General features: G+C 33.3%; 1 protein-coding gene across 3 annotated transcripts in view; it reads right to left on the bottom strand.

Moving 5' to 3' along the window:
* FBXW7 (F-box and WD repeat domain containing 7) overlaps positions 1-23,850 on the bottom strand; it is a 177,784-nt gene that overhangs the window by 110,433 nt on the left and 43,501 nt on the right. The gene's annotated exons all lie outside the window — the stretch shown is intronic.

Raw genomic sequence — 23,850 nt, 5'->3', positions numbered from 1 at the left:
GCACCTCCTTCAGAAACCTGATGCATTACTCAGTGCCCCCTCAATACTCAAGGTTCAATTTCTCTAATCTTACTTTTGACTCTCCGTGAACATATTCACAAGTATATGACATTGATTGGTGGATACAAAACAGTGTAAATGAGTGAGGACTAGAAAGGGAGTCTCCTCAATCTATACAGATTTTTAAAATAATAAAATTCTGTATTGTTTTCAAGTCACTCTTCAATGAGACTCTAGGCAGAGAATGAAAATAAAGGAGGAAGCAAAAGCCTATATCATAAAATATATAATAAGCAAAGGCTATATGACGATGACTTCTAATCTTTATTTTTTATCAACCAAGGACTTCTTTGTCATGTCAAAATATACCTAAAATTTATCACAGATATGATTCTAAGACATGAACTTTAAAAGGTACTCTTTAGAGGATGAACTACTATGACTTTCAACAACCAGTCAATTTCAAAATTTAAGAATGAATTTCCCAAATTAAACCAAACTGTTTCTTAAACATTTTCTTTAAAAGGTTAACACTGTGATTTTTATTTACTATTAATCACAGGTTTGGGGGTAAAGAATAATATTTTTTCCTTAAATACTGTAATCTCAATCAGAATTCTAAGGCTTTTCCTTCAAAGTTTGTGATTTTATATGTTTATAATTTAAACATACATATTGGTGAAAAAAATTATAAAGAAACTTATAAATGTGGAAGTATGAGAAATATAAAAAAGATATACCTGTAACTCCTAACTTCCCACCACTGCCCTTCTCTTACTCCAGCTTCAAATAACTTCTTCTTCAATAACTTTCTCAATTCTTTTCAATTTACACAAAATCTAATCATATCCGATCCTATTCCTAGGCACTAAAAGATATAATTTTTTTTATTATTTCCAAATTATAACTGTCACATTAATCTAACCTCATGGCATCTTGATCCAATGACAAAGCTGCATTATAGTAGGCTATTTTCTATAAACCCCAATAGGGGCCAGACCACAATTACTCATGTCAGTTTCTACATGATATACAAGTAGTTTTGACTTAAAGGGACAGAACACAAATTACTGTAAAGCCCAAAGTAATGATCTCACTTGGCAAAGGGCACAGGGCTAACTTCTAGTAAATCCAAGAATAAAATTGTTGACCCAATTAACTATTACAACCTGTTTCTCCTTAGATGTATTCCCTATCAAACTCTTACTTTCTTTTCTAGGATCTCCCATTGCCTAACTCATGTATGTGGTTTAGTAACAATGAAACTCTCCTTCTCTCAGCCTTTCTCATCTCTTTGCTAAAATACTGCTTTTAGGTTTCTGACTTCTTTCTCACTCTATACACTCTCTTCAGGCTATTACATCCACTCTCATAGGTTCGACTACCACCTCCAGTGATGGTTCTCAAACTTCAATGGAGTTTAAGATCACTTTAGGGGAAGGGGTTCTTGTTAAAAATGCAGATTCACAGGACCTATGGCAAGAATATAATCTATGGCTCCTTCTAAATTCACCTCTTCTAAGATGGCTTCCCAAGTACCTCTCACCACTGCTCCCAAAAGAATTAACAACTTTATGCTCCAACAGCTTCTACTCCATACTTATGTGTCTGAAATACATTATTAACTTTTTTGTTGTCTGCCTTTCCCATTAGGACTGTAAAATGAGGGCTCCAAAGGCAACTTTTGGCTTCCTCATTTTAGGATTTCTAGTGGTTTGCACAAGAAGTTAGCTATTAGCAGGCTATCGATAAATGCTAAAAATGACATATGTAATGTCCAGATTAGAAGAGCTAACAAATGACTGAATAAACAAGAAATAATTAGAATTTATGTGCTTTGCTCCGCTCTTTGATAGTCTGAATTAGGAAGGCTTATATTTAAGTTTTCTTCTTTTCTCAAATTATGAATACATAGATAGATTTCAGATGGACGAGGATAACACCAAGGACAAGAACACGGACCTTGAAGTTAGACATTACTGAAGTAAAAACACAGATCTACCACTTAATATGATCTCAGGTAAACTTGCAATAGAGTCAATTCTAAAATGAAGCTTATACATAATGAATAGGTTTTAGGTGAAGAATAAAGAAATAACACATATAAAGCATCCAATATCTGGCATTTGGTGATAATCAGAACACGGTAGATATTATTCTTATTAAGCCATAATTTTAAAAGTAAAACATTAAAGCATATGAGGGTAGGGATAACTCCTTTCAGATAAACGTGGTAACTTTTTAAGGAAAAGATAATATGTAGATTATTAACTTTTAAAAATCTTTAGTTTTATATATCAATTACATCATATTAATTTATAATTAATTACACAAATTTAATTGTTTTTAATTAATTTAAAATTTTAAACAACCTAAAACAGACCTTTTTTGCTTAAGTGGCTATCCAGCCAACTCTTGCATATAGTTGGTGGTCTTTAGGGGCCCAGTGATAAAGAAAAACTTGTAAAATTGATGTTTTCCTTTTAAAGCATATTGTCCATTTCAAATTTAATCAAAATTTGTTAAGTGGGTACAGATATATATGCTCATTTGTGTAAATATGAGACAAATATACTAAATGACAAACAAAAGAGGTAAGAGAATTGGTACAGAGGAGGTCCTTAAGCTTGCTTAAAAGATTTACAGAAATTTTACTTGGTGGTTTCCACAGAAGCTTTGCAATTGCTCCCAATAATTGATTTCATTGGCAATTTACTGTGACATAATACAAAGGTAAAATTTAAGACTTAGAAATTTTGAAAAATATAGACATGTACAGAAAAAAATATTTTAAATTATCTTAACCTCATCACCCAGAAATAATCACTTTGTAAATCTGCTGTATTTCCTTTCAGTTTCCTTCTCTACAATGTGTAAATACATATTTTCAAAACTCCTATCATTGTAGGTTAAACTCCATGAAAATGCTGATGTTCAATCACTCACCGACCTACAAAAATGGCAATTTCAAATGGTTCAACTTAATACCATTTGTACTATATGTATGTGGACCTCTAAGGACAATTTTACATTCTTCTTTTGAGGCGTTATATTAAATCATGAGCATTTTCCTTTGTCTTCAATATTCTTCCCAAAATGACATTTTAAAACTGGACGGTGGTTCAAACAAATGGATATAATAAACTCGTTTAACCATTCCCCCGATGTTTGAAACTGAGTTTTTCCAGTTTTTCACCATTAAAAATGATGCTGACAAGAACATCCTTGTGCCTAAATCTCTGACTTATTTCCTTAGGATAAATTCCTAGAAGTAGGCTTACTAATTCAAAGGCTATGAACATTTTAAATACTACTAAAACATGTTCCTAAAATGCTTACCATAAAAGAATTTACATTACCAATTTACATTTCACATTAGTATATGAGATTGCTCATTCTATCTCAAAACTAACAGTCAGAAAGATGATTTTACAAACCATCTATGGTTTGCAAACTAATTCTTAGAGGAAGGAAAGCTGACAAACAACATACACAGAAAACTAAAATAGAAGCACATTCTCAATATCACTGGTTCTCAAAATTAGGTATGCATAAGAATTGTCTGAGAGGCTTATTTAAAACTAAAAATCCCTATATCCCATTTCAGTGATTCTGTCAATGGGATATGACAGAGATTTGTACTTTTAACTACCACCCTGAATGGCTCAGATGAAAGTGATCTCTACACCACACCTTGAGAAACATTACTGCAAACAATACAAATACTTTATATGAATATTTACTGAAACAATGAAAAGTATATTCCAAATAGCTGAGTAAAAGGTGAATGTATCAACTGCTTCTTATTCAAGACACAAAAATTAGGTAATCATATCAGGTCTTCAGATCAAAACTTGGTTTCATCTCTGCAGTCACTGCTTAATTAAAAGTGCAAGTACTTTAAAAGTATATTAAAGTACAGTATTTTACCACAATTTTTAAATATATATATTTTAAGTATGAGTTTTAAAATTGGTTCTGCTATTTCCTAGCTGTGTGATTTAAGGTAAGTTATATAACCTCTCTGAGCCTCAGTTCCCTCAACTTTAAAAATGACAATAAGAATACCTATCGCATAAATAACATAATTAATATAGAAGTGCTTAGTATAATATCTGGTCCAAATTAAGGGTTCCATAATGCTTGTAATAATTAGTATGACATGATCATCTTTTCGAAAATACCTAATTCAATCAACCCACAAAACCACTTTGCCTAAGCAACAAAGAGGAATGTATACAGCTTATATGATTGGCCACATATGGAGAGAGCACTAGTAACATGAAGGCTCCCTTTAAGAAAAATGATTACTAAAAAATATGCTAGGTACTGAAATAAAATCTTTCACAACATTATCTTCATTAGAGAGCAAAGGAAAAATTGACAGTACCAGAATTTAATCCCAAATTTGCTTTTTTAAGAACTAGGACAATTATCTAGAATAACTATTCTATTTAGAGAATATTTGATATCAAAAAGATAAAACAGTGCTCTTAGCAAAAATATGTCCCCTCCCCCCCAAAAAAGATATAAAAAGTGAAAGAAAACATTTGATTATCACCTAGAAACTAATTCTTTTAAGAAATTTCATCTTTTCTCCTAACTCCAATTTCCATAGCTTCCAGGTCGACTATTTTAACACCTCATACTGGTATGAGCAAATTAATTTAGTGGACAATTTAGGAGTATGCTTAAGGAACTCAAAAATGTTCATACGTAAATTGATCAAAGTCATCTAGTAGATTGGTAGCAGAGCCTGATTCAATCATGTGCAAGTAGGCTTTTAGAAAAGAACAGGCAGTTCCACTGGGGCCAGAACTTCACAAAGTATACTGCCTATTTATTTTATATAAAATACTGTCTAAATACAGAACAATCATGGTATCTTCTATCTTTTATAACCAATCTTTTTTAAAAAGTATTCAACACTCTGGTATTCACTTCTTTTCCTCCTATTTGCTCAACCCTTTGCAAAAAAGCTTTAATGTACGCCACTCTACTGAAACTTGTATCAATAATTAATTTGTTGGTAATCTACCATTTAACTTCCAATATATATGTAATTTAGACACATCTTTGACCAAATCTCAAATGACATTAACAAACTTATGTTAATATTATCGATGTTCTCAGACGTTTTTTGGGGGTGGAAGAACCATATAAACTTGTTACTCATTAAACAATAAAAGATTGCAAACACTAGTTTTTAAATCATATTACAGTCTTCCATAATTAATGTTTTAAGTATCTGAATTCAGGATAAAGTACACAATGATATTGGTATATTTGTATCTTTTAACAAACACTAAGGCCTCAAACACTAAGGGCAAGTATTTAAGTACATTGCAAAGAACAGCTTTCTTCACATAGTTTGAAAAGCATGTATAATGGTATCTTGGGTTCAATTTCTTTTATAGCAAATTATTAATATATTTAATTAATATAAATGTTTTTAGAAGTGGTTGGAAGAAATTGTGTCTCTATCAGGGCAAGAACACAAACATAGTTAAAGAACATAAATTAGGGAAGGATAGAACTATTTCTACATAAAGACAGAACTATTACATGTCAGATTCTGTACAAAACACTTTACATACTAAATAATTAGAGAGGAAGAGGAGCTGGTGAGGAGGGAAGAGAAGGGGGATAATTTTCTTTCCTAATGCAAAGCGCTCAGCAAAACTTTAATGTAGACTAAGTCTTGGGTGCCTAGGTCTCATTTTTCTTTCTGTAACACTAGTTCTATTCTACTTTAAGCTTTAGTCCTATACTTCTGTATTTGTAACCGATTATTTGCTTAAAAGGCATAGAATAAAGATGAAAACAAAGATCATCAAAATATAATTGCTGAAAATTCATAATCTTGTACTTAAGATTTTAGTTTGCTATATTCTTGAATATTACTTTAAAATGGCTACTATATGTTTTCACCAATATTCCTTAGAATTGGTCCAACTCAGATTTCCTAAATCTTGTGATAGCCATGAAACCATCAAAGCAAAAGGCTAAAAAGATACGAAACTCTAACACAACTTACTAGTATAAGAATTTACCATAATTCCATTATTATAATTAGAGCTAGAGTTTGACACTGATGAAATTTGCAAATGGTAAGACTATTCTGTTTCATTTAGATAACACAGGATAGTTAAACAAATTCTCATCTTTTCAAGATATGCTGTGATCAATATCAGAGTATGATACATATGTTGATGCTGAGCAAGGAACAGAGAATACAGAGATATTTCATTATATTCAAGGCTAATAGTACCAATGAACTTTTTATGAACTGATGAGTGAAATAATATATAATCTCTAAAATTTCACAAGGGCACTCAAGTTAACTAAAATTACCGAGGCTACCCAAAACTTAAAGCAAGAAAACAAAAAAGAAAAAACTTAATATTCTAATTTTAAAAATAAGTGCTGCTGCTTTAAGTGGCTAGCAGTCTCATTTCAACTCCAGGCTGCAATCACAACATCCATTAGAGTGCTCCACAGCTCAGAGCAAGCAAGCAAGCAAGTGGTTGTCAGTGCAGCCAGTAAATCACCTGATTCTATTACAAAATCAATTACTGCAGTGCATTTCCATTGCTACACAATCTGATGATGACAAAATGATATTGGATAGCTACTGCAAGGTCAAGAAAACTGCTAAGAACATCTTTAATTGGTCTTTTATTTTTAATCATTTGGTCCTCGTCATAATGCATCCATCTTAATTGTATATTTTTATTTGAAATAAATCTATGTAGTTACCTTTGGTTGCCTGGGACATTCGATGGATAATCTCTGCAACTGGTCTGATGTATGGCTACAAGAGAACAGATCGGAGCAGCAGGTCGAACGGCTCAACCTCTTCATTAAAGAAGAAATAATGCTGCAGCCACAGCCACACATTGACTTGCTCATTAGATGAGAATTTAACTTAAAAAATCAGAACTGAAAATGTCCCATATATACTCAAAACTGGCTAAGTGCCTCATTCTGCAGCTCTCTGGCTGAAAGACACACTGTTAAAAAAGAATAAAACAAGAGCTTCCCTACAGAAGATACCAGCCACAAACTCATCGCCAAGAAAAACTCGGTATTAGAAACAGAAGTCTCCCGGCTACTCTTTAAGAGAAGGTAAGGTGCTTTACTATTTTAAACTGTTTTATATTAAAACCCAAGGACTTAAAAAAAAAAAAAAAAAAGGCACAAACTCAAGAAAATACTCCCCAAAATTATACTAACCACTCTTTCTGTGCTCCATCAGTTTAGATCTGTTTGCCTACTCCTTCAGCTCAGCCTATCCAACCTGTTCCCTCTGTAAATGCACACTATTTCAACAACCAACAGGAATGAGCCCCACCCCTCCCTGTCCTCAGACACACTGTTCAAGAACCGCTCAATATCTGGAAAAGAACTGCTGCTGCATTGCTTTGAGAAACAACAGGGAGCAAATTACTGGACGGATTCTTTAACTTACCAATCAGAACTGCTGACCTTTTATGACTCTGCGATTCAAGAAGCCTGCCAAACACTCACAGTAAGAATAATCAACTGATTTTTTACTTGTATAGTATAGATTAATTTATTGAATCACTGTTCAATCTTATTAGTTAACCTAAAATACAGAAACATAGGCATAAGAATTTTTTCAAAAGAAAATTTAGACAGTAGCTATTAAAAATCTTTGAGTATTTCTGGGAGGGGGCAGGACGGTGGTTGATAGGCAAAGTGAAAAATTCTCTCTGAATATTGTACTTAAACTTGAGAAATATGAAGCAATAAAACTCTACAGAAAATAAAATGGTGTAGATAATGATGGAATAAATAAGCAAGATAATCCAAGGAGGCGCCTGGTGTCATAAATGTTAGAAGAGTTTTAATGAGGAAAAAAAGGCATGCAGCTATATAGATAGGTATTGACAGTAAGTGAAAAGCCATCGAAAACCTGGTTGTTTTGATACTGAATATTCTCCCACTTGGTTATCTGCATCTCATTAAAAAGATTAAAAAAACACAAACCACCCTAAAAATATAAGCAATAGCATTAAGTATGTTAGCCCTACTCTAATATCTTTCATACTTAAGCATCCTCTTTTGCCAATAATGTATAAAGATATTTATTTGTATCACACATAATTATAATCTACATTACAATTTCCAGGACAAAAGAGGGTCACATTAATACAAATACTTTATGGTCTTCCCAAATAATTACAGTTCAAATAACTGTAACTTAAAGAACATTCATAGACCAACGATTATCAACCCTTTTTAACAGCATCCTTTTTAAAGGAAGATAGTCTAAAAACTAAATGTAATAAGAAATCTCAAATTAAAATGTATATTTTTAAAACTTCCTGTTTTCTGTGGCATTGAAAGATTCTTTATTTGTGTATGCCTCGTGCTCAATTTCTTCCTTGGTTTAACGCTATAAAGAGCCAGTATTGCCTCTTCCTTCACCTTGCACTGCCCTTTCGATATTCATGTTATACATAAATCAATTTCTAGAATATCTAAAAACAGGCATGCACTTCACATTGAATTTTTTTTAAAAAAACATTTTGTATATAAAGGCTATGGACACAAACAAGCAAAATAATGCAGTAACCTTTTACTCGCCTGCTGGAGGTACTGTCTGCTGCATGGAATTTTAAATCCTCATCTGCAGATGCAATTGAGCTGGTATTGCCAAGAACTCTGCTTTTTCTGTGTACTGTTACACAGCTATTCATCGAAAGAGCACATTATGTGGAAAATGTGAAGTACTATCAGTTTAGGTTTCTTATATGATTTAACAAAAGAACTTCTAAAATCTAGCTATAGCTCTGCTTTGTCACATTTTCTGATGCATGTCAGACACGTTGGGGAAAAAAGATCTTATTGCTGCTGATGCACTCCTCCTAGCAAATGTGCAAGATTGCGAAGCCAAGAGAGGTAATGAAAAAATTAATACAACAACCTAACATAAGGACAGTGTACTGAGCTGTAACGCCTCACATGATTTATATTATCAACAAACGTATAACATGCCCATAATAATTTGAGATTTTTATTACCTTTATAATTAACAAAAAGCCTATAAATAAATCATTGTGTCTACTATTACAGACAAGCATCAATAAAATCCCCACCACATGCATTTGCTATTAATGAAAATAAGTTATTTTACTACTCAGCATCAATGTTGTTTTCAAACAAAACCATGAAATAAAAGATCCAAAGTATAGATTACTTGTGAAATAACTTGACATGTAATGCTTTATCCCCCTTACCCCTTCACCAATACCCTCTGGATCTTATATTAGTTATAAATAAAACAGAATGTAAGCAATAAGGTCTATTTTCATTATTTACTATTTTTCTTTCCATGTCAGCTAATTTAATGTACTATTGATTCTTCAGTTACATACAAATGGAGGCAAACCAACAAAGATAAAGCTTTCAAAACTATCAGAAAAGGAAACATAATATTGTTTAAAAAAAACACAATATTTATATTTAATTATCTAGTTATAGATGTTTAAAAAGAGACAACATTAATATTTGCTCACTAATGACAAACATGATTGTTTTTTAAATGAATTGCATTTTAAAGTTACGCTTTCCTCCTTAATTGCAAGTAACTCTAATATCAAAAACTTGTTTTAAAAACTTTATTTCTATTGAATTAATTTCTAATTCTCTAATAAGATAACCATTCTATTACAAAGTAGTCTTAAACATGTATAATTTACAAACACAACTCTGTACATCAAGACATCCTCCTCAGTGCCCAAATTTATACGTATGAGTAAGCACGAGCTAACTTCAAGAGTTTCCCTAAAGTAAAATGTATCAAATAGAAACTTATCCAATTGACACTATTATATTTTTAAAAACTATTCTTTCATTTAAAAACATATATTGCCATACATAATATCCCAGTGAGAAGTAATTCCAGCAGTTCTCAAAATATGAACCTTAGGGGTCCATGAAACCTTTACATGGAATCTCTGAGAGCAAAATTATTTTCATAATACTTATAGATGTTACTGTGTTTTTCACTTTCAATCTCTTGAGTATACAGTAAGTTTTCCTTAGACTACCTGTCATGTAATATCTTAGCAGACTGAATGCATAAGCAGATATAAGAATCCAACTTTCTTCTGTTAAACCGGACTTTAAATATATTTGCAAAAATGTAAAACGATGTCATCTTTCTCATTAACTTTTGGAAAATATGGGTATTTCTCATAAAAATATATTAATTGTGCTAACGTGTAATTAGCTGTTACTTTTAAGTGAATTTAATAAATGAATACTTTTAAATCCTAGTTTTACTTTCAGATAGGGTAACTATTGAGAGATACCACCTAAATAAATCAGAGTTCTTTGGGGTCTTCAATAATTTTCAAGAATGCAAAGGGGTTCCAAAAGCAACAATATTGAGACTCACTAGATATTCTGCTCATATTTTTCCTTAAAACAAGGCTTATAGTTTTGGGTTATAAAAACAACTTCAGTAATTTTTAAAGCAGTGATTCTAAAAACATTCAATATAGAATATAAAATGCTACTGAATGTTCGCTGATGTCATTTTTAATACTCAACTTTCGGGCATCTTACTAAGTATAATTATTATCAGTTGTGTTTAGCAGTACTGTTAAAGACTATCATGTATAGTCTTTCTATATCTAAAGTTGTAGATAACTGATGATAATGATGTTCATGCAGCAAGATATTAAACTATGGTTGATAAACAGGTACAGATTGAAAAACAAATCAGTCGTTAGAAAAAGGAAAAATGTGAGATTATGTATTTTTAATATAAAAAGAAACCATAAGAAGAGTTTCTAAAATTCATCTTGCCTATATAAAATCACTAGTTTAAATTTTTTTTTCCTGAGTAGAAATACATAAACTTTAAATAAAATACATCTTAAGAAGGCACTGCCTTTCAGTAGTAAACATGATTAGGGATAAAAAACTTTTAAGACTATATGAAAGATACAGAAATCACAGTATAATTTAATTACTTTATAGCCATTCCTATTACTGAGAATATGTTGAATATTTAATATTTTAAGGCTTTATAGCCAAACAGAAGAGAGATGTCTTCTTACCCCCTAAATTTTTATGTACTAGCCGACAGTTCCCCCGATAAGTCCCACAGGGTTAATTTTCAAAAGAGTTCTTCTTGATTCTGTCCTTGGCCAAGCCCCATGTCCTCGGTTTCCAAGAGCTCTAGTTCTCATTCATTCATTTATTCAGTCATTCAACTATTTACTAAGTACTTATCATGTGCTATTATAGGTAACGAAGATACAGCAACACACAAAACAGATAAAAATCTTCCCTGCCTTCACTGAATTTATATTTCAAGGGGAGAAGACACACAACAAATAAAACAAATATTTACTGTAGTAGATGGTGATAACTGATAAGAAAAAAAAAAAAAGAAGATGGATAAAACGGCCAGAAAAAGCCTCATTTTCTTAATAGAAATATAAATAATATTTTTAAAGATTTAAGAATATTTTTTAAATGTTGGAAGAGGAACAATGACAGCAAAACCTTGTAAGTGGACAAAAAACTGAATTTTTTAAATGAAAAACTTCAATTACATATAAAAATAGAAAGAAGTTAGTATAATGAATTCTTATATACCTACTCATCATCCATAGTCAATAATTATTCAAGATAGTAGCAATACTTCTGTATTTGTCCTTTACTCTTTGGTTTGAGGTATTTTAAAGTAAATTCTAGACATCATGTCACTCCCTTCCCCACCAACACACAACATGTATCTTTAAATAATTTTGCCATTGCCTTACATAATCACAGGCATTAATAATATCAGTCAATATTTGAATTTCCAAGGTTGTCTTGAAAATGTCTTTTCTTGGTAATCTGATATAAACAGAATCCAAACAAGAACCACTCTTTGTATCTGGCTGTTATGTTTCTTACATCTCTTTTACTTGAGAGCAACTCCCCACGCTCTTCTTTTTTATACCGCTGACTTGCAGAAACCTTGTTAGCTGTCCTATATTCTGAACTTTCTGTATGCTTCTTCACTGTGTCATTCGCTTTGTACCCCAATCTCTCATATTTCCTACAGATAACTTTTGATAATGACTATTCCAAATTCCAACCTAAAAAGAAATATTAGAGATATAGGTAGCCTACATAAAAGTCCTTCAAACTCCAGGGAATCAAACATGAATTTAAGACTTATTGGTAATTTTTGAACACTTGTTGAAATTAATTTGAAAATTTAACATGGTGCAATAACTCTGGAAAGACAGAAGAGGGAACTATAATATTTAGGAATTCCACACCTGAATAGCACTACATTTCATTTTAAACACTGATTTTCAACTATAATTATAAGTTCTATCACACCGGTAAATAATAGTCATTAACAAAAGCTACCATTTAAAATTGCAGTTGACCCTTGAACAATGCAGGGATTGTGGTACCAACCCTTAAGAAGTCATAAATCTACCTGTAACTTTTGAATCCCCTCAAAGTTAAGTTGTCCCTCAGTACCCACAGGGGACTAGTTCCAAGATCCCCAATGGATACCAAAATCCGAGGATGTTCAAGTCCCCAAATAAAAGGTGTTGATCACTGCATACAATCAGACTTCCACATCCAGACTCCCAACTGCAGACTAAAAAGAGTATAGGTATTTATTGAAAAAATATCCATACATAAGTGGACCCAGACAGTTCAAACCCATGTTATTCAGGGGCCAACTGGATTCTAACATCGATGCACTTCAATTATTTAGAAAAATTATTTTCTAAATAATTTTCTTCAATAATAAATATCTAAATAAAACCAATGTATATATATTTTTGAATAACCATTTTAGTTCAAAATAAGTTCAAAGTAGTTTTTTAAAGTCATTTTTGTTTTTTAAAGTCATCAGAAAAATCCAGAAATTAAAAGGTTTTATAGCAAATTGCTTTTACATACCCATTTATTCAAAGAGAAACTGCAAAAAGACTTTAGTAATAATGACATCTCAAGAATAACTGTACAAGTCTATGGCCATGCTACCCTGAACAAGGCCAATCCCGCCTGATCTCGGAAGCTAAGCAGGGTCAGGGTCGGGCCTGGTACTTGGATGGAAGACCACCTAGGAAGACCAGGTGCTGTCGGCGTAAAAAATAAAAAACTAAGGGATTGTAAACTGACAAGGTCCTTGCAATCTGTGAGGTTAACCAAGGGTTGCCTTGCCTAAAAAAAAAGAAAAAAAAGAATAACTATACATAGTCTACTAAGATGTTTGTTTGGGAGAATTCTGATTTTTTAATGTATAAATTTAACACATAAAAATACAAATCTGTCACTTTACTTAAAACTAAAATACTTTAAGTACGTAAGAGAAATTTACAGTACGTAAATGACTGCTGCTATACCAAGGCAAGACGGAACAGAGTTCTGCTGCCATCTAGCAAGGGTCCTCTGTATCCCAGTTTCCCATCACATGCTATTCATTTTCTCTGGAATCCTTATTAGCAGCACCTTTAATATTCCTATTCCCACCAAAATTCTGCTTATGACAATTCAGGTATTTCTCTAAGAAGATACGAGTTTTCTTTATCATGCTCCTTACTTTCTTCTGAGTCCTCATCTTCAGCATCTTTAACATCCGTATTTCTACCAAGTCTATTTATGATGATTTAAGTATTCTCTAAGATGATGTTTTCCCTACTATGCTCTCCACCTACTTCTGTGGCCTCATCAACAGTCTTTAACATCTATATTTCTACTAACAGTACATTTAAGGCAAAATCTAAAGTTTTCTATCAAGTTCCTCAAAATTCGACCCATTACATAATTTCAAACCCCCTTCTAAATTAGGTATTTGTTCCAGCAGCACCCCCATTTCTAGGTACTGAAATCTGTATTATCTTCCCATGGGTGCTGTAACAAATTACTGCAAACTTGGTGGCTTACAACAAAACGAATGTACCACCTTACAGTTCTTGGGGTCAAAAGTCTGAAATCAGTTTAACTAGGCTAAAATCAAAGTGTTGCTAGGCCAGTGTTCTTTCTACAGGCTCTCAAAGAGAATCTGCTTCCTTGTTTTCTCTAACTTTTAAAAAGCTGCCTGAATTCCTTAGCTCATGGGCCTTTCCTTAACCTTCAAAGTGCATCGCTCTAACCTCCAATCCATTTCAGTCTCCTATCTTTCTTCTGCCTTGACCTTCTTACCTCCCTCTTCAAAGTCTGTGATTACACTGGGCCCACTTGGATAATCCAGATAATCTCCCCATCTCAAAATCTTTAATTTAATTGTCTATGCAAAGTTTCTTTAGCCTCTTAGGATAACGTAGTCACAGGTTTTGAAAACTAGGATGTGAACATCTTTGAGGGGTAGGGATATTATTCAACCTACCACAATACAAAATGCAAAAAGCATGAAATATAAAAGAAAAAAATATATAAGCTGGGCTTCCTCAAAATAAAAAACTTTTAAACTTCAAAAGACACTGGTGAAAAATGAAAAGGCAAGCCACAAACTGGGAAACACTTACATTTAGTTATCCAAAGAACTTGTATCTTGTTTCTTATAAGGGTAAACATACACATATTACATGATTCCACTATTCCACACAGAGGAAAAATGAAAGCACATGCCCACACAAAAATCTGCCATATACGTGTTTGTAGCTGCTTTATTTTTAATAGCCAAAAACTGTTAACCCACTGCAGCAACAGGTAAATGGAAAACAAATTGTGCTACATCCCCCAAATGTAATACTATCCCATAATAAAAGGGAACAAGTATTCAAAGTTCACTCGACAATATAGATGTATCTCAAATTTACTGAGCTGGGGAAAGAAGACAGTAAAAAGAGGAGACATACTGTATTCTACTTAAATAACATTCAAGAAAATACAAACCAACCTTAATAAAAGTAAAATTAGTGGTCCCTGGAAAGGGGTTGGAGGAGAGGAAGGAATTAGTTACAAGGAGGCTTCTAGGGGTGATGTATATATATATTCATTATGTTGAATGTGGTGGTGTCATGAGTATATGCGTATGTTAAAACTCATCAAATTATGCATAAATTTATTTCAATAAAAGTAAACTTTTTAAATTTAAAAATTAGAATATGAAAATGAAGCAGAGAAATTAAAATCTGAAACCTATTTCTCTGGTAGAATCCTAATAAACAGTCTGAGACCAAAGAATCCCAAAGACAACGCAAAAGATAAAAGAATCAAAGATGTTACATTGATACTGTAGTATAATTGAATATATATATTGGCCCCAGTTCCTAGCACAGAGTTTCAGAAACCCTTGGAGTATCTGTTATTACTCATTCTCTGACACCAACTAGGTGTCCTACAATTCAATTCAATTCTGACACTAACCAGAGTAACTGTCAGAATGTACAAGTTAAAGGAAGAATCCTTCAATTCCGACATTCTTTTTCAGAGCTCCTAGCAGCCATACCTGAATTTATGCTGATGAGGTAACTCATGGTGATATCTAGATAGCTTCAGGATGGGGATGGTCACCAGAAAAACTTTCAACCCCACCTCTCAAACTCCAGAGAGGGGAGAGGGGCTAGAGACTGAGTTTAATCACAAAGTCTATGATTTAGTCAATCATCCCCATATATTGAAAGCTCGATAAAAATACTGAACATGAAGGCTCAAAGAGATCTTCCCAGTTGATGGCCACACCCATATGGTGGAGGGAGGTAGGCATGGACCCCACGAGGAGGGGCGATGAAACTTGTGTGCTGCACCACCCCCAGCCCACCCCTTGCCCTGTTCCTCTCTTTCATTTGGCTGTATCTGAATTGTATCCTTTATAATAAAAGTATAATCCTAAGTATAGGGTTTTCAATGAGTTCTGTGAATCATTCTAGCAAATTATCCAACATGAAAGGTACTAGAAACATCTGAATTTGCAGCCAGTTCAGATAGAAGTGCAGGTTGCCAGGGACGCCTCTTGTGGCTGGCATCTGAAATAAAGGCAGTCTTGCTGGGAACTTTGTCCTTTACCTTGAGGAATATGATACTTACTATGGATAGTTCGTGTCCGAACTGAATCGATTGTATAGGGCACCCAGCTGCTGTCAGAATTAGTAGGAACATAGACATTAACTGTGGAATTTAAAAAAGACTTCTGGTTAGAAGGGTGAGGAAAAAGAGTGGTGGTACTCAGTTTCAAATAGGTTTCTCCACCACCCATCTTCCCCAAGCCCACAAAAAAGAGAAAGTTCAGGAAACTTTTGTAATTTGATGTTTAAAGTAAATTTTCTAAGCAGATTGACACAGTAGTCAAAAATAAACTATATTAGTGATGAGGCAGATTTATTTTCACCTAAGAGAGTTTCTAATAAATTTTTAATGAGCCTTTTGACATTTTTAACTCTCAAAAGGTAAAAGATATGTATCAACTCATTCCACTAAAAAGAACCACCCAGATGTGCAGGATCCAGCATAGCACAGAGACACTGTTAGAAAATCAACACATCTGGGCTCCAGGTCAGACAATTCTCAGTCAGTAAGCTATCATTTCATAAAGATTCATTTGCTTATTTTAAAATGACAGCATAATAATTTCATGCTAGATTGCTATCATCAGCCCATTTCTTTGTAAACCAGCTCCATTAAGATTGAACTTATTTCTAACTGGGAAGAACTGCCTACGGTATGAATTTGACAAGAAACTAGGGCAACAGAGACAGACAGACAGACAGACAGACAGAGACAGAGAAAGAGAGAGAGAGGACGGGTGGGAGCTTGTAACTGGGGAACCACCCAGCCTATGCTCAGTCACTTCTATGGGTCACAGGAAAGTTTTAGGATGTGATGGGAGATAGATAAACAATTCAATCTTTTCCACTTTGTAACCAATACAGCCCCAACACAGCCAGACAACCACAAGTAAAATGTTACCCAACTGGTGTGATCTAACTTATGGAAATTAGGACCTAGTTACTTCCTCTCTGCATATTCACTCCAAGGTGCAATGAACTGGACACAAAAGAAAGGTAAGTGGTATTCTCAACTAAGTTACTAGTCAAAATGGTACACCAGTTCAGACTATAACATGACTTTATTACATAAAACAGCATTCGATCTATCACTAGTGCTAACAGAAAAATAGTCAAGCCAGAGAAATGATGTCAGTATCATATTATTTTCAAAACTATCAGCACTTCCATTTTTTCCAATTGAGCTGACTCTATAGGGAAACAAAGCCCATTTTTTTTATACTAGTTCCTGCCTAGTAATCAAGATGGTATCATTACTTTATCTCCTTAGGGCAAATAAGATACTATAGTACCATAGCCAAATTAACTATAAGAGTAGCTAAAACAAGCAAAGAGCAAACCTAACAGTCATTCCCAAGATTCCTTTTGTAGAAAGATTAATTCAAATCAATGGGGCATCATATCAGGCAGAATGTGCTCAATATTCATACAGCAGTGGTTCCAAACCAGGGGCAGGGCAGGAAGTATAGTACAGTCGATACACTAATTTTCTTTGTACTACAAACTACAGGAAGTAATGCTTTACAAATCCCCAATAACACCTGCTGCCTGCCTGTGGATAATAATAGGTATGGGTAGGGGGTGGGTGAAAACTTCTCCTATATCTATAAAAGGAGAATAATGGTTTTAATGGGCTTTAGAGGAGGGGAAAGAAGGGAATCTGGAGGGTGGAGGAAATCTGGGGCACTAACATGTCTACTTCCAAAAGTCAGGGATGCGTTAAACTGTAAACTCTCTCCAATGGCATCACTGTATAATAACTGAGGTTCAAACTGGAAATTCGAAGTTATCAAAAAATAAAACCATGGTCATGATATGCTTTTAAAAAAGCAAGGTGTATAATATATTATTAAAATTGTTTCCAAAAAAATTTTAATTGTTTTACTATCCACAAGATATTCTATAGAATTTATATTTCATCATAAGATTTTTAAACATATTGGAGCTAGAATTGCTATTTTCCATAACAAACAGATTCAGACACATCAGAAATCCTCAAAAGCAAGGTCTGGGGATATACTATATATAAGTATATATTATTTATAAATAAAAGTATACTATCCTTACTCTGAGTTAAAGAAGTAGCCAGTCACTCATGGCAAGTAACAATACTAAACAAACAGAAAATTTTTAGTTTATACCATTAACAGTGTAAGATAGTGATATTCAACCATTTTCCCCCAATAGAACCCTTTCCAAGTGAACTCTCGATTCCTTTAGAATTGCTTATGATAGCAGTGGCCGACGAAAAAGTCTGTTTGTTTATCTCTTCGATGGTTCTCTTGCTTCCAGGATTTCCCTCAGCAAATTTCCAGCTGCTTGGCTAGCCCTACCTTCTGCCCTATGCCACTGGAACTACAGGAGGCTGAGGCACATCCAAAGACAAGAAAGTCACGGACATACAATTTTTACACACTCAAGTTGCAGGCGTTAAAGGATGACGTCTCAGCTAGCCCTTGCCTCCTTTTGGTCATTTTCCACTGCTTTTAAATAGTTGGAGTTTTTCTTTCAATATTTTAACCAGATTTTATAATTGTTATCTGATGTATGTTCACTCAATGACTTTACTGGCATCACTGCATCATTACCAGATGTCAGAATCTCAAAACTCTGTTAATGTTGATCGAAAACTTTTCACACCCTTGATTTCCATTCCTTCCACCAAATCAGGCCCTTCATCTCATCACACAAGAATGTAAAGTACTATCACCGTTCAGTCTTCTCTCACATAACTCACAGTACCCTAAGAGTAACTTCTTGCGTGATGCTGCTTTTGTCATTAGAAAGCATTTTTGTATGAAAACCGGAAACATGTAATCAGAATTCTAATTTTAGCTTTCAACTCCACCACCACCTGTGAAACTATAAGCAAATCACAATCTCTGTGATTCTTCTACCATCTGCAGATAAGAACATCATCTGCCTCATTAGTTAAGCTTAGGACTAAAATATGATAACTAACGTTAACAAGTGTAGGTAAGAGTTCATCACAGATGTTACAGGGCTCATGACATAAGAACAGGTGAATGGTTAACATCAATACCTAAAAAAAGAACTGAATGTATTGGGAGACTCAGATAACGAGTTCATTTATTGATTCAAAAACCATTTATTGCCTTCCAATGATATATCAAGCATCATACAAGGCAAAATTTTCAGCTTGAGAAATAACAGGGTGCTGAGGACATAATGACTGAGATAAAGCAGGTAATGAAGGAAAATGTGGCATTTGTGTTAATTTACATAATGAATATAGAGACCATCTCCTAGAAATATAATGAGGAGGAACAAAGAGCAAAGCTTCAATCCAGTCTCTACTTAAGGGAAAAGCAATGAAGGAAAAAGCAATAACAGACGAGATCGGGCGCGTTCAGGGTGGTACGGCCATAGACAGGAAAAAGCAATAACAAAGAAAATAAACATTTAGTTGGAGAGACAGTAGAAAAGCCATTAAAGTACAGTATTACAGAAGACAAGGAAGTAATGTTAAGCAGCAGCAAAATACCAAAAGCTTAAAAAGGTAGGGCAGGATAAGAAATGAAAAGACACAGATTTAGCAACTGAAACTCAGTCTTATCTTGGAGGTGATACAGAGCATTTTAACATCAGCCTAACCAATGCCTGTCTACCTGGTTTTGTGAGGAAAGTGGTTTACTTTCACTTGAGGAAGCAGAACACTAGTAGAAACAATAGTCAAACTGCAGAAGGTGGTTGAGTAAGATTTAAGCTTTAAGAAATTGGACACTTAGAGTCCACTATAAATCAAATGAGCTTGGTGATAATGGGAAGGATAGGAAGAATAGAAGTAAGGCATTTTTCAAGATTGAGTGTGATAAAGCGGAGAACCCAGCATAGAACATAGGCGAGAGAAGAATACAGAAAACAGCAAGGTCCCAGTGAAGGAAAAAAGGGATACGATTAAGAATATAGATGTTAGTTTTCTAAAGTAATAAAAACATCTTATTCTTTGATTAAAGACAGACTGAGGAAAGAAAATATATGATACATGAAGTGAAAAAGGAGTAAGAAAAATAGGGATAGGACTGATTATTTGAAGACAGTGGAAAGATTCTAAGTAACTAAAATGCGGAATGATATAAATTTTTTAAAAAAGGACTATAAAGAAGCGCTGAGGTTAAACTAGGGGGGTGGGAAATGTGAATATATACTAGGAACCTCTCAAGACAGTAAACTGACATAACTCTAGCAAAGCTAGGCAGTCTATAAACAGCGAACAAAACAGAAGAAATGAACAGTTGTAATTATTTAGATTAACAGACTGGGAAATTTGTGAAGAAAGATCAGGAGAACGGAAATCTTGAGTATTAATAAGAATAAAATTGAGATGGCTACTAGACCGAATGTGGGAGTTAATCTGAATTACGTTTTTCATTTTAAAAGTGAGTTCTGATGGAAAAAGCTTTTAGGAAAACTTCCCTGCATGATGTGGTTACAAGAGTAGCAGCATTGGCAGCAAAGAGAGCCAATACTACTGTGCAATGGTTTTCAGACATTTGTGCAAAAAGAGTGTGAGATTTAGAATACTCCAAGTCCAGCGGAGCTTTCCTGAGTAAGATTAGTAAATAGTGAAAGACCATTCTGAGGAAGAACAGAGTAATTGTTCCGTCCATACAACCCTGACCAATATCTCCACGGTGTTTTACAGATCAGCAGAGTAGCAAACTCTAGGACGTGTGCTGAGAAGCTGCTACACATAGTATAAGGCAGCTCCTATTGAAAAGTTAGTGACAAATTAGTGGTTTAACTAAAGGGTAATCCTTCTTACCCATGTAGGAAATAGGGGTCTCTACTATTAAACCCCCATTTCAAATATAAATACTCAGAGAATTAATATATACTCAATTTTTCAACATTAAGCACACAGAACAAGAGAAGGAAAAGGGGAAAGAATAATGCACAAAAGCCATTTTGCTTTAATTCAGCCATAAACAGCATCAAAATCCTCTTAATCACATTTGACTTATACTATAGGAGGACGTAACTCACTCAACTAAATCTTTTCCTTACTTTTTATCACAATGGAAAATTTAACACCATCGTGAATGACATAACGTCAGTTTTTATTTCCTTTTTCGCTGCAAAATGTCCATAGATAGTATAACACCCACCACAGAAACACTGATGAAGAACAACAGCACCCTTCAGATGGGCATTTAAATGATCGTTAACCAATAAACACCACGATCTAAATTCAACTAACAAAAAGAGTACCAATAATTTTAGCTCTATTAAATTTAATTAAAATAGACTTTTGGTTATTTGAAGTTAACATAGCATATTGTTAGAAAATATAAAAGGTACAAACAAAAGTAAATTTCCCTAATAAAAATACTTTAATTACACTATATTACAGCCCCTTTGCCCTTACATAGAAAACCAATGCTACTAAGCGTGGTGCCATTCCACTGTTACATGTCATTTCTCTAATAAATTAAATTAGACATTATAGGCCACTATATTCTGAAATATGCCTTCAATAGATAAAAGAAGCCACATAATGATTTTAAAAAAGATAGGGAACTAAAATGGTCCCATGAAAATTAAAAGACATATGCTCAATAAAGCAGAGAAAAATATACATAGTCCATATATATATTTTGTAGGTTTACGAAAACATTGAAATATTATTGCCTACAAATAACGTGCACAAGATTAAAATCATTAAGATAACAAGAATTGTTAATACTCTTAGCCTAAAAAGCAATGATTTTATTAAGGCATAAAATCAAATATGCAGTAAGTGCCGTGGAAACTAAAGTACTAAGTTCTTCTCCAATCCGAAACACTAAATATGAATTCAGAAGACTAATATCAATAAACATGTCACACATAGCTAACATTTTCATGGTAACACATGGGATCAGAACACAATGTTTTGCTTAAAACAATTAGCTGAGGAATCCAAGCACAAATACAAGGATAATTGCTTCCTTTGGGCTTTAGCTGTCAAACACAGGAAATACCAATGCTTTATAGTCCTGCGATAATTAAAATCTTGTCACAGACCTAGACTATCAATGAATATTTAAAAGTAAATTTGTAATCTGACACCAAAAGCATAACAATAAAAGAAAAAACAGATAATTTGGACTTCATCGAAATTAAAATTCTTGTGTTTCATAAACACCAGAAAGAAACTGAAAAGGTAATCCACAGAATGGAAGAAAGTATTGACAAATCATATATCTCATAAGGGACTAGTTACCAGAATATATAAAGAATGCTTACAATTCAACAATAAAAAGACAACCCAATTAAAAAATGGGCAAAGGGTTTGAACATTTCTCCAAAGAACATATATAAATAGTCAATAAGCACATGAAATAACACTCATCATTAGTCATTATAGGAATGAAAATCAAAACCACAATGAAATACCACTTCACACCTATACAGATGGTGAAAACCCACAAAAGAGAGACAATAACGAGGGTCAGTGAAGGTGTGGAGTAACTGGAACCCTCGTACGCTACTGGTGGAACTGTAAAACAGCAGCCATTTTGACAGTTCTTCAGAGTTAAACAGTTACCATATTACCCTGCAATTCCACCCCTATAAGTATATACCCAAAAGTGAAAGCATATATCCACACAAAAGCTTATACAAAAATATTCATTGCAGAATCATTACTAATAGTCAAAAAGTAGATACAACCCATCATCTGATGAATGGATAAACAAAATATGATATAGAAAGGAATATTTCTATATCATTCATAACAATGAATGATACATGCTACAATATGGGTAAACCTTGAAAATATTGTGTTAAGTGAAAGAAGTCAAATACGAAAGAACAAATATTGTATGATTCCATTTTACATAAAACGTCTAGAACAGACAAATCCATAGAAGCTAAGAGTTATATTAGCGATTGCCTAGGGCGTGAGGGGTGGGAAGATTGAAGAAAAATAGGTAGTTATTGCTAATAGATAAAGAGGGTTTTTTTAAGGGGTACAGGGGCAGGAGGAGTGAAAGTGTCTTAAAATTAGATAGTGATTAGTATAAAATTCGAATATACTAAAAATCATTAAATTGTACACTTAGGGATGACTTTTCTGGTATGTGAACTATCAAGAAAGCAGTCACTAAACATAAATAAATTTGCAAAAATGAAATATATGTCATATACATATACAATGCAAAGATGATTACTTCCCTCAAACTAACTTAAATATATGTATAATTGGGAGAATGATAGTAAATTACTCTTTTCTACTTAATATATCTCCAAAAATCGCTTACCACATTTTAAAGGAATAATAAAACTTTAAGAAATTTTTGTAATATCATTTGCTTCTAAAAATGTTACTTGATAAATATATAGTAAGCAGACTAATATAATTGTTGGATATTTAAGCATCAACTATGATTATAAGAAACATCACTTGGTTGAATATTTATTGTCTCAAACACATTAAAAGTATAATAAAAGAAATCAACATTTATTGTTAAACTTTTCATGAATCTAGTTAATTTCCCTTAACTAATAAATGTATTTATTCTTAAAATAAATACTATATAGTTGAAGTAAAACACATTGAGATTAACTCTCCTACTTTTACTCAAAAATAAAAAAGTAACAGCCTTATCTAGTGAAGTCATAAGGTATGAAATTCTTAACTACAGACATCTATCAAATTGATACTATAAAGTTATTACAAAGAAACTGGAATAGCCTAGATAGAAAACAGCACAGGGCCTGACCAGTTGCTGGTCTTCATGTTGATTTATTGTGGTGAACAGGACCTAATGCAAGGAGAAGTGAAGTAATGAACGGCTAAAAAGAAATTAGTACTAGTTATCGACAGCTAATATAGAAA

This window comes from Pteropus alecto, unplaced genomic scaffold (genome assembly GCF_000325575.1).
Source record: "Pteropus alecto unplaced genomic scaffold, ASM32557v1 scaffold50, whole genome shotgun sequence".
NCBI lineage: Eukaryota > Metazoa > Chordata > Mammalia > Chiroptera > Pteropodidae > Pteropus > Pteropus alecto.
The sequence above is the reverse complement of the archived record's forward strand: the minus strand, read 5'-3'. Positions and strand labels throughout refer to the sequence as shown.